We start from the raw sequence: 16480 nt of genomic DNA, 5'->3' as shown, positions 1-16480 counted from the left end.
GAAGGCCGTCAGCCGAGCCCTGTTGGCCTCGAAGTCCTTCTCAAGCTCAAAAGCGGCAGCAGACCTTTGCCGTTGAAGGTCAGAAATTTGACGCTGGAGGTCAGAGATCTGGCGATCAAACTCGGTCAGCTTCGCTTTCTTGGCTTTGATTGCCTCCATCTCAGCTCTGCCAGCCTCTTGCGCGACCTTGGCCGCCTTCAAGTTGTCCTCGGCTTGTAGGGCTCGTTAAAAAATATGGAAGTGTTGCCGAGTCCGCTCCAAGAGGTCGGTGAGGAAGGAGATATTCTCCGTGCTTAGGTAACCGCCGCTGGCGAGGTCATTAAGACACTCCCCAACGGAGTCAAGACCCTTGCCTCGGAGAACTTGGGAGGCAGAGAAAGATAGGACTTTGTGTAGCTTCACGAAGGCTTCGGCCTCGGGCATGTCTCCCGCTGGTTCGGCACGAGCAGCAGAGGAGCCGGCCTCACCGGTCCTGCTCCACTTCCCATGATGGCTGCACATAAAAGGAAAACTTTATGAAGGAAAATAAGACGTCGTGATATAGTGCATGACAAAAGGGATTGTTTTAGACCTGCCGAGATGAGACTTCGGCCATGCCCTCTGGGTCATTGCTCGAACCCAGGGAACTTAATGGCCGAGCCCAGTGCCTTAGACCATTTCTTAATTCACGCGGCCGATGGAGGTCATCTACATTTGATGGCCATGACGATGGCCAGGAAATATAGACAACGCTTGTCGGCGCATAAAATTGTCGGTGAAATGAACGTTCGGGCACCTGACATTTAATAGTCTTTTAAGAATATGTGTCATGATAAAATCAACGCAAAAGAAACAAGACTTACAAAGGCCGAGGAGACTTCCTGCGGAGGAATGGGAAGGTCTTCATCCTGCGGATGGATCGGCATTTCGACCGTTGCCTCAGGATCGGCCATGGGTCTCTTGCCGCAATCCGCCGTAGGAGGACACGGTCGAGCGGTCGCCTCGACGACCGGAGGAGGATGGACGGGAGGAGAGTTGACTGGTCGACGACGGCACTTTAGCGGGACCTCGTCACTCTCGCTCTTGACGTCCTGAGAAAAATTCTGTTACGACTAGAAGCCTAAAGAAACAAAGGAGAGAAGTAGAATTATACCTCTTCCAGAAGTAGAATTGTGCCTCGACAGGTGTAGCCGACTCCCCCACGACAGGCGCCATAACCGGCTCCGAAACTGGAGCTGATATGACGACTGGATCGGCCGTGGCCTCAGGCAGAGAGACGGCTAGAGGAGTTGGATTTGGAGAAGCTGAGGCAGCCAGGACAGAAGGAGAGCCGGCAGGAGCAGGTGTACCTGTGGTATCACTGGGAACAACATGAATCTCCCGGTCGCCCTTCTTCGCCAATTTTTTGACGCATTTAGAAGGACGAGGGGTGTCATCCTCCGGCTCGGCTTCTCGATTGAGGCGTTTGGCGGGGACTGTTCGCTCGGTGGCGATGGTTCTATTCGTGGGAACCAATTTCTTCGCCCTCGCCACCGCGGCGACCACTTCCACCTTCCTTGACACGCGACCCCCTGAAATAACAAAGTAATTAATAACAAGGACAAATGATTGAAAAAAAAAAAAAAAAAAACAAAACAAAAAGCGGAACGACAATATACCTTGGGCCGACTCCTTAGGTTGGGTCGATGGTGCTGGTCTAGGCCGGTCGCCGAAGACTTTGCTCACCACGTCTTCGGCTGAGGCGCCGAAGAAGTCGCAGATGTACTCGTCCGACCAGTCTCCAAAGGAGTCGGTACCCAAGGATTCAGGAACGGTCGGCCGAAGCTGAAATTTCTTGCACTGATCCTGAAACTCCTGCTCCGTTGTCCGGCATTCCCTCTCGGAAGAACCAGAAAGACGTCATCGACTCAAGAGGGAACGAGAGGCGAGCAGGGGTACGGGGCAACCTTGGAGGTAGCCAAGCTGCCGGGCAACGAAGTGGGGATGGTAGACCTCCCAACTGGCTCGGCGGGCATCGCAACCAAGGGGGAGGTCGCGAGCCAGTACGAATGACCCTCAGGACTGACAAAGGCCCGCATCCTTGGTCTCGGCCCACGCTGCCGTTGGGAGCCTGATCGAGGCAGGGTACTCCTAGCGCCGGCACACCAGGAACTCGTCGTCCAAAAGGACGTCGAGGCTGAAAAAGTGCTTAAGGACCTCATCGGCCTGGTGAGGAGGGGCCGGTCGAGAGGTCAATTGAGGGCCAAGGGCGGCCGAGCGCTGAAAAGCAGGGACCTCTGGCCGAAGAGTGGAAAAATAGACCTGCAGCCAGAGTTGAAAGACCAGAGGGGTCCGTTCTGGTGCGGGTCAATTTTTTTGATTGTCGTCTCAGCCAAGTAGCGGAAGAGGTTGGCAAGTATAGCCTGGCTGAGCGCCAGAGAGTGACCACTAGCTAGGGCCTGGGCCACCGGCATATTCTCAACCAGGCATTTGTTCGACCTGGTACAACAAATAAATTTGTTGTACCAGTAGAAGAGGAAGGCTTCATGTTCTCCTTTCCTGAGGCTTTCCTCGCCTCGGCCGGCGAAGTGGAGGATAAGAGTGTTGTAGTTGAAGAAGTTCTTATGAAGCTTCTGAACTTCTTCTCTTGAAGGCTCCCGATCGCCTCGGCTGAGCGTTTCGACGGCCCGCTCGTCGAAAAGCGCCTTCATGTCGAGAAGAGAGGGGTATCCAGAAAGAGCGGCATCGATTGGGAGGCCGGATGGAGAAGTCCTAAGGATAGCCGAGATGTTGAGGACTGTGGGGCCGAGAGGGCCGAAAGGAAGGATCATGGTGTTGATGGTCGAACACCAGAAATTCAAAGCCGCCATAAGCAGCTCCTTGTCCATGGTAATCTCCATGGTCGAGAGCATGATGGCATCGTAGATACCAAGGGCTTCTACTCCTCGCCGAAGAATGCTCTCATTCGGTCGACCCAGGAGACCCAGGCTGTGGTGGTTGAAGGCCAAGCTCCTTGAGGCCGAGCAAGCACCATTTCGACCAGTCGAACCCCTGAAGCAGGGGTGTTAAGCATTGCTCCTTGAGAAGATTGGTGATGCACGACGGCACTGCATCTCTGAAGAGTGGGCCCAAAATCTGATGAGTAGTAGCCATGTCATTCTCGAAGCGTAGCGTCTTGATTGCGCTCCGATCGATGAAATCCTTGCACTTGTTGCACTCGTCAGAGAGCTTCGAAATAAAGGAGGCCATTGGTAGAGAAGAGAGAAAATGGTTTGAAAGAAGGAGATATTGTAGAAGGAAGAAATGGAAGGCTTTGTTTGAACGAACATGAATGATAAAATAGAGATTTCGAAATTTCTGAAAGCGTAAGATGCGAATGACAGAAGTTTGGGTATTTATAGGCTTTTCAGAATGAAGATCAAACGTTTGGTATTCGAAAAGCACTAGTTCAAATTTGGGGGAAATTTAACCTGGAAAAGGTCCCAATCATTTCGGATATTTTGGGAACCTGCGAAGATAGGATCGAGGGTTCGAAGATCCAGGACGCTTTGGTAGGCGCACGATTTCGAGGGCCATGATTGAAAGCTTTTAAGATCGGTGAAAAATCGACACGTGGCTGTACGTTGGGGGTAACGAGGAGAGTGCAATCATGTCTCATAAATGTGCAGAAGTAATGGTCATCAAGGGAAGTAAAGTCCGAAAAGCAATAGGCGTTTCTGCTTCTTCAAGGCCAAGGCGACACCAAAAGTTAACAGTCGGCGACCTCAGAAGCAAGGGGGCAATGTTTGGGCCCAAAATAATATTGTTGGGCCGAGCAGTGGGATGTGCTCGCCCAAGGTTATGCCAATACTATGGGCCGAATGATAAATCCCGGGCCAGTTGTCAGGGTCGATCAAGTCCTATCCTAAGTAGTCCGGATAAATAGAAAAGGTCGAGGAAGTCCTGGTGCGACCAGGATTCCCGACCGACAAAGAATAAAGCCTCGAAAATAAGGAAAATTCAGAATCCCAGTGGGAGTAGGTTTGTTTGAGTTAGAGTTGAAATGGGACAAGGACTCCTAATCCAGATCAGGATGCAAATCGGTCTCAAGGAATGGGGTGCTATAAATACAAGAAATCATGCAACAGAAAGACCCTTCAAAAAATCAGCATACAATCGCCCTGCGCAAAACCTCTCAAATACCTTGAGATTTTCCCTTTTCTTTTTCTCCCGACACACCTTCAGTTTGGATAAACAGCACTGTGGAGGCACCCGGCGAGCACCTTCAGTTTGGATAAATAGCACTGCTGCCGCAGAACCAGCCGATCGAGAAGCACCTTCACTTTGGATAAACAGCACTGCATCGAGGCCGACCGGTTACCTATCTAAGTCTCGGCCGAGAAGGGTTTTCGAACCCTTGTTGGTAGATGTCATCTTGCTAGCCTTCTCGGCATAGTCAGGTGTTACGAATTGCATTGCTCGGCATATTGGACGCCGAGTGATTTTATGATTGGATACTCGCAAGTAAGTTTCAGTGTTCGGCATTCTGACGGCCGAACTACGTTTACCATCAAGACATACATCATATTTGAGTACCTGTGCCCATATAGTTTGGTCTCGATTTGGCATGCTTATACTCTTACGAATATAATCACAGTGACCGAATCAGGCTCCGACGATTTGTGAACTCCGAAGAATTAGTAGCCTTGTCTTCAGGCTACAGAACCCAGAGACCGAGAGTGTTCCTTCCTCAGTCGCAATCGCAAGATAGAGAAGTCAACGACGCGCTTGACGCGACATCAACAAATTTTACTCCTCGGACAAGCTCGGCCGACGAGTTGGCACGCCCCGCATTCAATCGAAGGACGTAGTTAGCTCGTTAGTTACTCGGCCTGCGCGCCACGTAGGTTTTGTAATTTTTAGAGTCAACAGAAACGCATTGTACGAAATTAGTGTCAACGATCTAACCATCAAACTTGTTTGTATATATTTCAAGATCACATACGCCAAAAATCGCAAAAAAACAAACATTCAGAGTTCAAGTAACGGGACAAAACTTTTTGACGGTTATAAATGAAAAATCACGATTTAATGGTTATTTTAACTCTAGTTTTGATTATTTTTTATAGCTACACTCTTTAAGCCTAATACACCTCATAATTAAATCAATATGTCTTCTCTCTTATTGTGGCCGGCTCCCCCCCTTCTCCAAACCCTAGATCGTTTAGTCAAATAGGCCTACAACACGTTATCAGCATGCTCTTGCCAGAAGCTGAGGAATTGACACATCATAGGAGGAGGCTATCATCCACCAAATTCAAAGGCTTATTCGTTTTCTGCTAATCAAGTTCGTTTAAAATAAAAGAAGATATTTGAAACGTCCACGAAGCATGAAAACATTCCCCATGATGCATGAACTCGTCTACGTTTATATTTTCCTTTCGATATATATATATATATATATATATATATATATATTGTATATGGTTATATATTTGTTTTATGCATCGCACAATTAAATTGTTATGTGGAATTTGTGAGTCAAACTATACACAATAAATTAGAAGCATATTTAGGGTTTTTCCTACACCCTAAGGGATTTTTGAAAAAAAAAAAAAAAGGGACATGGTGCGGCATACCACCACACCATCACTGTGGAAGCAGCCACCAGGCCTCGGCATGGCACTCACCTCGGTAAGGCCTGAAGTCCCATGCCTATCATGCTGCATTGGCCCACAGCCATGACACCAGCCTTTTTGAGGCCGGGCTTTCACTCGAACCCACATGCCAGCCCACAAGGCTAGGTTTTTGTCCTCCCATGCATCACCCACAAAGCCAGCTCTTGTTGGGCCTTGTCCCGTGCACCCTAATTCGGCCCAAACGAAAACCCAGCTATGGCTGGGGGATTTCTTCCACCCCATGGCCTGCAGCCATAACCCAAGGTCCTTTTTTTTTTTTAGGCCTTGTCTTATACTTAAGGCACCCAACCCGTGCCTCTTACCCACAGCACCAAGCCCAAATTATTTTGGGGCTACATTTTTTATCCAATAATATTATTTTAATATTATCTGGCTTCTACAATGGACCCCGTATGGTCCGATTTATTGAATTAATTAAAAGTGACCTGTAGTCCATTAATCTGATAATGAATCCAAAATTATTGACTTAAAGATCACTTTTGGACATTAACGATTCAATAATTTATTTTTATACTTTTAACCGTCACATTTGACTTCCTGAAGAACCTCAAATCCATTATAAGGAAATTAGTATATTGCTTTCTGTGTTTCTTGTAGGAACCTCTCATTATGAACTAATTGTTCATAAAACTAAATTGAACATGTAGTTTCAAATTTAGTGCCTTTGAAACCCGAAGTTTTCATTCAAAACATACCACATGAAACCTGTAGTTTTCATGCATAAATTAAACCAATACATGTCTATAGAACCTATATGTTCTACGATATATGTCTATGGCTTACCATATGACTACTCACGTTTTTCCCTCTGTTTTAGGGACAAGTTGAACTTGAACAACCTCAATTTCTCCGCTCTAGAAGTCTCTGGAAGAAACTATCCAAAATGGGTTTAAGACGTGAAGCTCCATTTAACTGTAAAGGGCATTAGAGCCACCATTGAGGCACCTATCACTGACAAACCTGTTGACGAAGCTCAGAAGGCTACTGCAATGATCTTCATTCAAAGACACATCCATGATGCATTGCAGACTAAGTATCTTGCTGAGGAGGACCCACGCACCCTCTGGCTTGCTCTGGCTAATCGTTTCGATCACCAAAAAGACATACTTGCCTGAATCGAGACACGATTGGTAGCATCTTCCCTTCTAGGACTTTAAGTCCATGAATGAATACAACTCTGAAGTTTGTAGAATCCGTTCTTTGTTGAAATTCTGCAAAGTGGAACTAACCAAATCAAATCTCCTGGGTAAGACCTATTCGACCTTCCATGCCACCAATATTGTCCTATAGCAACAATATAGGGCACAAAAATTCACCAAGTTTTTGGATTTGATCTCTATTTTACTTCTCACTAAAAAACAAAACCAGCTTCTGATGAAGAATCATCAAGCTCGACCCACTGGCTCGAACGCCGCGCCTAAAGCGTATGCGACCTATTCTAGCAGCCATCAATGATGAAAGAATCGTCGTGGTCGTGGCAATGGGTGACAAGTCCAACCATGGGCCCAAGGTCAACAAAGTGCCACACCTAAGGGAAAAAATGTGACCCAACAGTGTCCACCACTTGCCCCTAAAGCCCCAAACTTCAAGAACAAGGGCAAATCTCTCGTTCAACCCACTTCTACTGAACTGGACATATGTTATCGATGTGGATAAAGGGATCATTAGTCACACGTATGCCGAGCTTCCCCTGAGGCTATTGCCAAGTATCATTCCTATCGTGAGTCTAACTTTGCACATGTGGATCATCCAAAAGATGCATCTACATCCATGGAGATATCGGATTTTCAGGAGGTGTCAGTGCCTATGGATGAATAAATTAAACATGTTTTTAGGGTGTTTACCCCTAATGACCGAACCCACTAGGAGTGGCCGGCCCTACTCCCCATATTTTGCTAGGTTTATGGTTTAATTTTGAACAATTTTCCTAAGTATTTGAAATAATTTGTTTGGTTTTGGTTTGTTTTGAATTATGGATTGTTATTTGAATGGATATTATTCTCTCAAATTGTTTAATTGAATGAATGGACTTATATCTATTCATGTGACCAATTCAATCAATTTATTTCTAGGTATGTCTAGTGGGGAAGTTAGTTGTCTGGCAGATAGTGCAACCACACACATCATCTTGCGTGCAAGACACTATTTTACTAACTTCATACCCAAGAAAGCTTCTTTGACAACTCTCTCAGGCTCATCCAACCTGATTGAAGGATACGGAAAGACACGTATCATGTTGTCCAATGGTACAATTCTGACCATTAAGGAGACACTCTATTCTCCACGTTCCGGAAGAACGTTGCTGAGTTTTAGAGATATTCGAGATAATCAATATCATCTTGAAACCACTGAAGATCATGGTTCAGAATTTCTTTGTATCAATTCGTATGAATATGGCCAGAAGCATATTCACGAGAAGTTGGAACGCTTGCCAAGTGGGTTGTACATCACAACCATTTGCGACATAAAAGCCCACAGTGTGGCCGGCCTTATGCCTGAGTTCTAGGACACTTAATTGCTTTAGCATAACCGTTTGGGACATCCTGGACGTGACATGATGCATTGTATCCTCAAATCTTCACACTGGCATAAGTCACATCCTTATGTTGGACTCCCGTCATGCAAAGTGTGCTATTTAGGGAAGTTAAATACTCAACCCTCATATACAAAGATTATTCACGACCCCTCTAAATTTCTTCAAATGATTAAAGGGGACATTTGTGGACCTATCCAACCAACCTGCGGACCATTTAGATACTTTATGGTGTTGGTTGATGCATCGACATGATGATCACATGTTTGCTTGTTGTCCACACACAACGTCATGTTTGCTAAACTCCTAGCTCAAATCATTAAGCTAAGGGCTTACTACCCTGATTATCCAATCAAGTTAATTCGACTAGATAATACTGGAGAGTTTACATCATAGACTTTTGACAATTATTGCATGTCAGTAGGGATTGATGTGGAACATCTTGTGCCTTATGTTCACACCCAAAACAGCCTGGCAGAAGCTTTCATAAAGCGCCTTTAATTGATAGCTCAGACTTTGGTTATGAGAACCAAACTGCCGGTATCTGCCTGGGGTTATGCTATATTGCACACAACTATGTTGGTCCACCTGAGGCCCACCACTACCCAACCACATTCACCATTACAGTTGGTCACTGGATATGAGCCTGATGTCTCACATTTACGGGTGTTTAGGTGCGCCATTTATGTGCTAATAGCGCCGCCGCTATATACTAAAAGGGGTCATCAGAGAAAAATGGGAATCTATGTCTGTTATGATTCTCTATCAATTGTTTGATACTTAGAACCATTGGCAGGAGATCTATTTACCACACATTTTGCGGATTGCCACTTTGATGAGACAGTCTTCCCGTCGTTAGGGGTAGATAAACATGCCAGCGTTCTCGTAGAACGACGCGAATTATCGTGGTATGCTCCCACTATGTCTCATTTAGATCCTTACACTACCCAGTCTAAAACTGAGGTGCGACGAATTATAGATCTTTATAGCATTGCTTAAAGCATGCCAGATGCAAACACACCTGTAAGGATAGATGTACCCCGCGTACTTCAACAACCCGCCTAGGAAGGCCGGAACATCCCCGAAGGTGGGGAGGCCCCACCTTCCACACGACAAGGTACATCGGCGGCTAACCAATCACCTGGTCCGACCCTAAAGCGTGGCAGACCTCTTGGTTCAAAGGATTCACAACCTCGAAAGAGGAAAATAGCACCAACTAGTAACCCTAGTTTGAATCCGACCATCGCTCACTCATCCGTTCCAACGCATGAGGTTTTTTTAGATTACGATGATGCTTCAAATGAAACATGCTGGCCTTCCGAGAATCGTGAGATTTCGGTCCACTACACATTATTTGACGAGGTTTGGAATAAGAATGAGATAATCGTCAACCACGCATTCTTGTATTTAGTAGCTACTGACATCATGCTTAGCGATGACATTGAACCATGTTTCGTCGATGAATGCCGACGTAGAACTGATTGGTCAAATTGGAAACTAGCAATCCAGGTTGAACTCGATTCACTCGAGAAACGTATGGTATTTGGACCTATCGTTCCTACACCACCACGCGTGAAGCCTGTTGGCTACAAGTGGGTTTTCGTGAGGAAGCGTAATGAGAAGAATGAAGTAGTGCGATATAAAGCACGCCTCATAGCACAAGGCTTATCTCAAGGCCCTGGGATTGATTACGAGGAAATGTATTCCCCCGTAATAGATGTTATAACGCTCCGCTACCTAATCAATTTGGTAGTTTCCAAAAAACTAAATATGCAGCTTATGAACGTGGTAACCGCGTATCTCTATGGGGATCTAGACACAGAAATATACATGAAAGTTCCAGAAGGACTTCCATTGACTGGCTCAAATAGTTCTAGACCACGGAACACTCTCTCAATTAGGTTAAGGAGGTCACTCTACAGATTGAAACAATCCGGGCGGATGTGGTATACCCGTCTAAGTGAATATTTGACAAGCCAAGGTTATGTGAACAACGAACTATGCCGATGCGTGTTCATAAAGAAGTCACATTTCAGATTTGCAATTGTTGCAGTTTATGTCGATGACATGAATCTCATTGGGACTCCCGCAAAGCTTGAGGAAATTGTTGCATACTTGAAATCAGAATTTGAGATGAAGGATCTTGGGAAAACTCGATATTGCTTCGGCTTGGAGATCGAGCATTGTTCGGATGGAATCCTAGTACATTAATCGAACTACACCCAAAAGATGTTGCGTCATTTTAATAAGGATAAAGTGAAGCCTTCGAGTACACCCATGATCATTCGGACATTAGATGCTCAACAAGATCTCTTTCGTCCAAAGGAAGATGAGGAAGAGATTTTGGAACCCGAAGTTCCTTACCTAAGTGCAATTGGGGTTTTATTGTACTTGGCTCAGTGCACTAGACCTGACATCTCATTCGCTGTGAATTTACTGGAAAGATATGGCAATGTGCCCATATGCAGGCATTGAAATAGTGTTAAAGACATTTTTCGCTACCTCAAAGGTACAACGGATTTAGGCTTGTTCTATACCCGTGAATCTCCAAATGTTGCCGACACATATGGTACTCAGATTGATTCTTTCCTTGTTAGTTACGCAGATACTGTATATCTGTCTGACCCACATAGAGCACGTTCTCAAACGGGTTATATCTTTACCATTGGAGACATCGCTATATCTTGGAGGTTTACCAAGAAAACGCTAGTTGTAACTTCGTCTAACCATGCTGAGATTCTCGCCCTACATGAAGCATTGCATAAGTGTTTTTGGCTGAGAGAAGTTATGGGACACATTCGAAGTACTAATGGTCTTACATCAGTCGTCGACTTTCCTACAACAATCTTTGAAGACAATGCAGCATGTATCGAGCAATTGAAGAAGCGATACATCAAGGGAGACAACACCAAGCACAAAGCGTCGAAGTTCTTTTACTCACACCAGCAGCAGTAGCATTAGAACATTGAAGTCAAGCAAATCCGTTCCCAGGACAACCTGGCTGATCTCTTCACCAAGTCGTTGCCCAAGTTTACTTTTCAAAATCTTGTCCAAAGAATCGGTATGCGTAAATTATTTGAGTTGAATCGCTTATGGTTCTTTTATTTAGAAGTTATGTCTAACTCAGGGGGAGTATCTAGAAGCATGCTCACATGATCTTAATGTACTCTTTTTCCTACGATTAGAAGCATTTTTCCCACTGGGTTTTTGCTACCTAACGAGGTTTTAATGAGGCACCCATCCTGGGATGATCATACTCCGTTGAGTTCTCTACTTTCGTCCAGTTTGATGCTTGTTTAAAGACATTATGCATACTTCTCACTTTTCTCCTTAGTCTATGGGTTTTCCCCATTCCTTAGTCTATGAGTTTTACTACAAATGCATACTTCACTTAAATTTGAGACTCGCGATCACCCGTTGTGCTGATGACTTCATCAAGTATTCTACCTTATCTGCTGAAGATCTGACACGATGGTTTGTTGAGTATTTACATACTCAAGTGGGAGTGTTGCAGTCATATTTAGAATAGGAATGTGATTGTGTAAATCCTATGAGATATGGGAAAGTATTTTATATTCCTATTAGGATTAGATTACCCATTAAAGTTGTAATCCTAAAGGGAAAGGTTTTTACCTATCCTCTTACTATAAATAAAGGCACAATGGGGTGAATCAAATACACACAATTAAATCAATCTATCTTCTCTCTTATTGTGGCTGGCTCCCCCCTCTCTCTCTAAACCCTAGATCGTTCAATCAAATAGGCCTACAACACAAACTAGAAACTTAACAAAACTAACTAAGACAATTTTCACTTTAATTGTAAGCCATAGAAAACGTTAAAAATCAGTAACATCTTTTCAAAATTTCCAACTAATATAACTACAGAGTTTAAGCCATTTAGAATCAATTAGAAATGAATTCATGAACTTCCTTTGGTGTAAAGTGAACCAACAAAATTAAAGGGACTCGACTAAAACCCCTACTTCTCGTCTTTTTTATTTAATACTTCACATATTTTTCTTCGACTTTTCAATTTTTTTCTTTCTTTTTTTTTCATATATGTGTTTGGTTATTTTTCTTTTCAGCAACAATAATGGTTGTACAATGTCAGTTCACTTTAGCTTTCGATCCAACCCATGTAGCGAGCTTTAGGTCAATAACTCCCAAACTACCAAGGCTTTAGGGCACTAGGTGTAGAACACTCCTAAGGACTTACTAACTCGAGCTGAAAAGGTTATGAAACCAACCAACCATCATGTCCCATGCCAAAACTCTACCGTTTGACGCGAGAATCACTGCTAATTAGGCAGGATTGACTCAGTTACTAAGCAAATTCTCAGGTAGAACAATTATTACTTTATTTATAACAAGAACTAAACTTTACTTTATTTATATCAAAAATAAAAAAATAAATTTAAACTAAAAGTAAGTGTTTCAATCTCACTTCCCACAAAACCATGTTGATATGAATGTGCAAATTTTCAAAGTACACTATAACTCATGAACCACTCACGTGCTGAAGAACCCTACGGCTCTCCGTCTCGTGATTTCAAATGTGCACAGGCGTCATGCATCCGTGTAGTGAGCTCCTTAGGATTCCAATTGAAGAGAGATTTTTCAGTGTGACCGTCACACAAGGTGGTACACCACGTGTCCCTATATAAATGGTGAGATATGTGTGTTAAAAGGTTAATAATTTTAAATTTTAAATTTTCCACCACTTACACAAAAATACGTGATGTACCATTCATGTTCCGTCACAACTAAAAATTTCTCCCAATTGAAGAGCTAAAGTGTGTCCCATTTCTCTCAATTCTGATTGTTTTTATAAACACTAGGCCTCTCTCTCTAGAACATGAGAGCACCTCAACACTTTCTCTAGAAACCCGAGCTGCACCTCAACAATATCAGAACCCTCTGACTTCAACAAAGACCTCAGACATGAGCCCAACTCACTTATTTCAGCCATCACGGTTTGCCGACACACAATGGTAAAGCACATCGATCTCTTCTTTGCTCATTAATTTCTTATTTTCAGCCCAAATGCAATAATGAAATCCGAGTCTAATATATTTACATGTCTGTGAGCTTGTGTTGCAGGCGACGATCAGAGACGATGGCGAACAACGGTAGCAACGTCAAGCTTGAGATCCGCAAGAAAAATGAGCAGCGGCAACCTCGATGTCCATAAATCTCAGAAATACAGGTATAAATCCTCAACCCAAAAAACTATTTTTCGACATAGATCTATTGAACGTAGTCCCTGGATTTGTGAAAGTCTGTGCGCTGCACCTCCGTGATTCAGTTATTGGTGCGTGCATCCTAGATTTGTGCTAGGAGTTGAATAAGTTTCTCTGTATCCAGTGTGGTCTCTGTCCTACTGGATCCTTGATTTGCTCGCACAGCTGTGCTCCCTTCTGTGTTGCTTGGATCCCACCCCAAACTTGTATGTAATAATATTTTATATAAAATGGGAGGGAGTGATTGAGTGAAAAGGGGTGCCAAGCAATGCAAGGGACTTCATCACCAACCCCACTGTGAGTATGTCTGGAACTCTGCTCGTGCATCTGTCTGCACTCCCTTGATTTCTGTAGTGTTGAATCTCATTGATGTTGTTGATTTGACGATGAATGCTCTGAAGTGAATGTATGTTGAATGATGCTGAAAGCATGATTCAATCGAACGCGCGGATATATTGGATATTTGGGGCTGAAGTGTTTCCAAAAGCAACCTGCAATGATCACACAATAAAAATAAACCCAAAATAAAATACTGATTAACTAAAAAAATTAATGTTTTTGTGTTTTTCAATTTACTTTTTTCTTTTAGATTTGTTGATAAAGAATAAAATGAAGAAAATAAAATGAACGAAATAAGCGTTTTAGTTAACATTATTTGTTTTCTTAGAGTCAACCACTGTGTAATAGCTTCATAGGCCAAAAGTACGTACGGAATAAGGTGTTTATTAACTATGTGCTTCAGGTGAGTGGTTGAATCCTTCATATTTGGCCTTCTATGCTAATAAATCTTTGTAATTAAATACTCACTTTTAGTGAGGCTTGTGTTTTTGTCGAACTGACTTAAACCTTGTATTTAACACTCACAATTTCTGCACTGCCCGAATTTTTTGATGAAGAATTGGGCTGCCATTAAAGTTTTTCTCTATTCCCATGTAGAATTTAGCCTGCTTGTAGGAGTCTTTCTGGATATGTTCTCTAGCGTGATTAGCTGTGCTGGTGCACTATCTAGTACAGCAAAAACTTTTTTATCAGTAGATGTCTGTCGTGTATCCAAGGTTACATCCTCCAAGAGCTGACCATGTGATTCTCCAGATTCTGAATTGTTGTGAACAGCCCTATCCAACTTGTCAGTTTCAATACATTCATGCAGCTAAGTGGGTTGCTTTGCAGTCTCAGGACTGGGCATGTAAGGCATATTGACTTGGGTAGGATTAAGTTCAGTGTAAATTTCCGGATCAACAAGTGCTATTTCCTTTGTTGGGTGTGAGTCATCGAATTGGGGTTCTTCCATCCTAGTATCGTAGGTTTTTCCCTATCTCAATGCTTGATCTGCACAGCACTCTTCTGAACACTGTTGATTGGCAAATGGTTGAGTAGGAAAATTTCAATTGGAATCGTCGTCTTGTTCTGCCAATTGATATGCAAGCTGCCCAATTTGCTGCTCCAGATTTTTCATTGATTTATGAATACTATGAATTTCTTGATTGACTTGATCAAACCTTGTTAGGATACTCTTTGCCAATTTCCCAACTGCAACCTTCCAATCAGCTTTTGCTGGTGCATGAGGTTGTTCAAAAGGCTGTTGAATACACTCCCACATAGGATTTTGATGCTCTGGCCATGATGGATAAAAATTTGAGTAGGAATTGCACCTAGGCCTCTGAAAATTGTTCCTCATATTAATATGGTGCTGCGCAGATTGTAGAAAACATTGTTGTTGGGGACAATACATAACATCATGTGTATTCAAATTGCAAATAGCACAAACTATGGGTGCTCCTTGTGAGGATCCAAACCAAGCCATTGCTGCAATGCTTTCAAAATCAACAAATTGTCACCTAAAAAAAAAAAAAAATTAAAATCAAGTATATATAAAGATATATACAAAAATAATTAACTAAGAGTTGATAAACACAATTTATTAAAAATAATCCTTGGCAACGACGTCAAATGTTTTATGCAGATTTTAACCACTTGTAAAAGTAGGAATAAAAACACTTTAAATACTTGCAAGAGTACAAGGTAATTGTAATACATATAGCTCTAGTAAGGTCGTTTTCCTCAGGGATTGAATGAATAATTTGTATCAAACCAAATCTTAATTAGTTAATTAAAACAAAGTTCTGGAAAAAGGTGATTTTATGATTTCAAATAATAAAAATGAATTTAATAGAAAATAATCAAATAAAGTGACAAAATAAAATAAACTAAAAGAAAATGGTTTTTGAAAATTAAAATGTAAAAGCCTAAGGTTTTGAAAATTAAAATGTATATTTTGAAGGATAGGTTTTCCTAATATATGCCTACTTGGACCCCTAACATAGAGCGTATATCAAACATGTAATCCGTCTGTGGTATTCAAATCAAATCTAAACATGCATGATTCATTAAGCTTCGTGAACCTTTTGAAAAACCATACAACCCTTAAGATGTGATATTCATCATAAGTGAACTTGCACAAATTAACCACAAGAAGCCTTCGCCAATTTCAGAGGCCGACTTCCAACCAAAATTGCATCAAATTACTTTTCTAAACATCCTAATGGTAGCTAAGCATTAAGACAATTAGACAGTATAAGCCAGTGATTAATAATTCAAACCTGCACGCATAATATCACTAGCAATTGCAAAAAAAAAAGACTACATATTCTTGCTAAGGCAAGGCTAGCAAACGGAAATGAGTTACGAACAATCATAAACAAAATATTATTAAAAACAATGATAGAAAACACTTTGAAAATAAACTTGAATCCAAAAGCTCTCTAAAGTAGTGCGTACTTTCTCTTCTTTCTCCCCCTGTCTTCTCCAAAAACCCTAATGGCTAAAAAGTCTTATTTATACCACTAGAAAATAAAACCCTACCTAGAAAATATCTTAGAATAATAATAGGAAACCAAATAAATTAAAATAAATTAGGAAATATAATCCTAAATTGACTAGTAAAATTCGCCCAAAATTTGCACAGCCTCAAAACAGCCACATTTCTGGATATTTAGGGCTATAAAACAGGCCCAAAACAGCTAGAATTAAAGCTTGAGATATCCTGAACATAATTGCAGAAGGTCTCAA

At 42.4% G+C, this 16480-nt stretch overlaps 1 long non-coding RNA gene across 3 annotated transcripts; it reads left to right on the top strand.

The window, feature by feature from the left end:
• The first annotated feature begins 12992 nt into the window (after positions 1-12992).
• On the top strand, positions 12993-13873 carry LOC137741308 (uncharacterized). Of its 3 annotated transcripts, none has more exons than XR_011069282.2 (3): positions 12993-13162; positions 13272-13377; positions 13536-13873. It is a non-coding gene; the product is annotated as an uncharacterized LOC137741308 (long non-coding RNA). The 3 variants fall into 3 exon arrangements; XR_011069284.2 differs by having other exon boundaries at positions 13022-13162; positions 13498-13873; XR_011069283.2 differs by having other exon boundaries at positions 13022-13162; positions 13477-13873.
• The last annotated feature ends 2607 nt before the right edge of the window (positions 13874-16480 follow it).

Source organism: Pyrus communis, chromosome 11 (genome assembly GCF_041283825.1).
Source record: "Pyrus communis isolate YQ-2024b chromosome 11, ASM4128382v1, whole genome shotgun sequence".
Classification (NCBI taxonomy): Eukaryota; Viridiplantae; Streptophyta; class Magnoliopsida; order Rosales; family Rosaceae; genus Pyrus; species Pyrus communis.
This window is presented reverse-complemented; position numbering and strand designations above follow the sequence as displayed.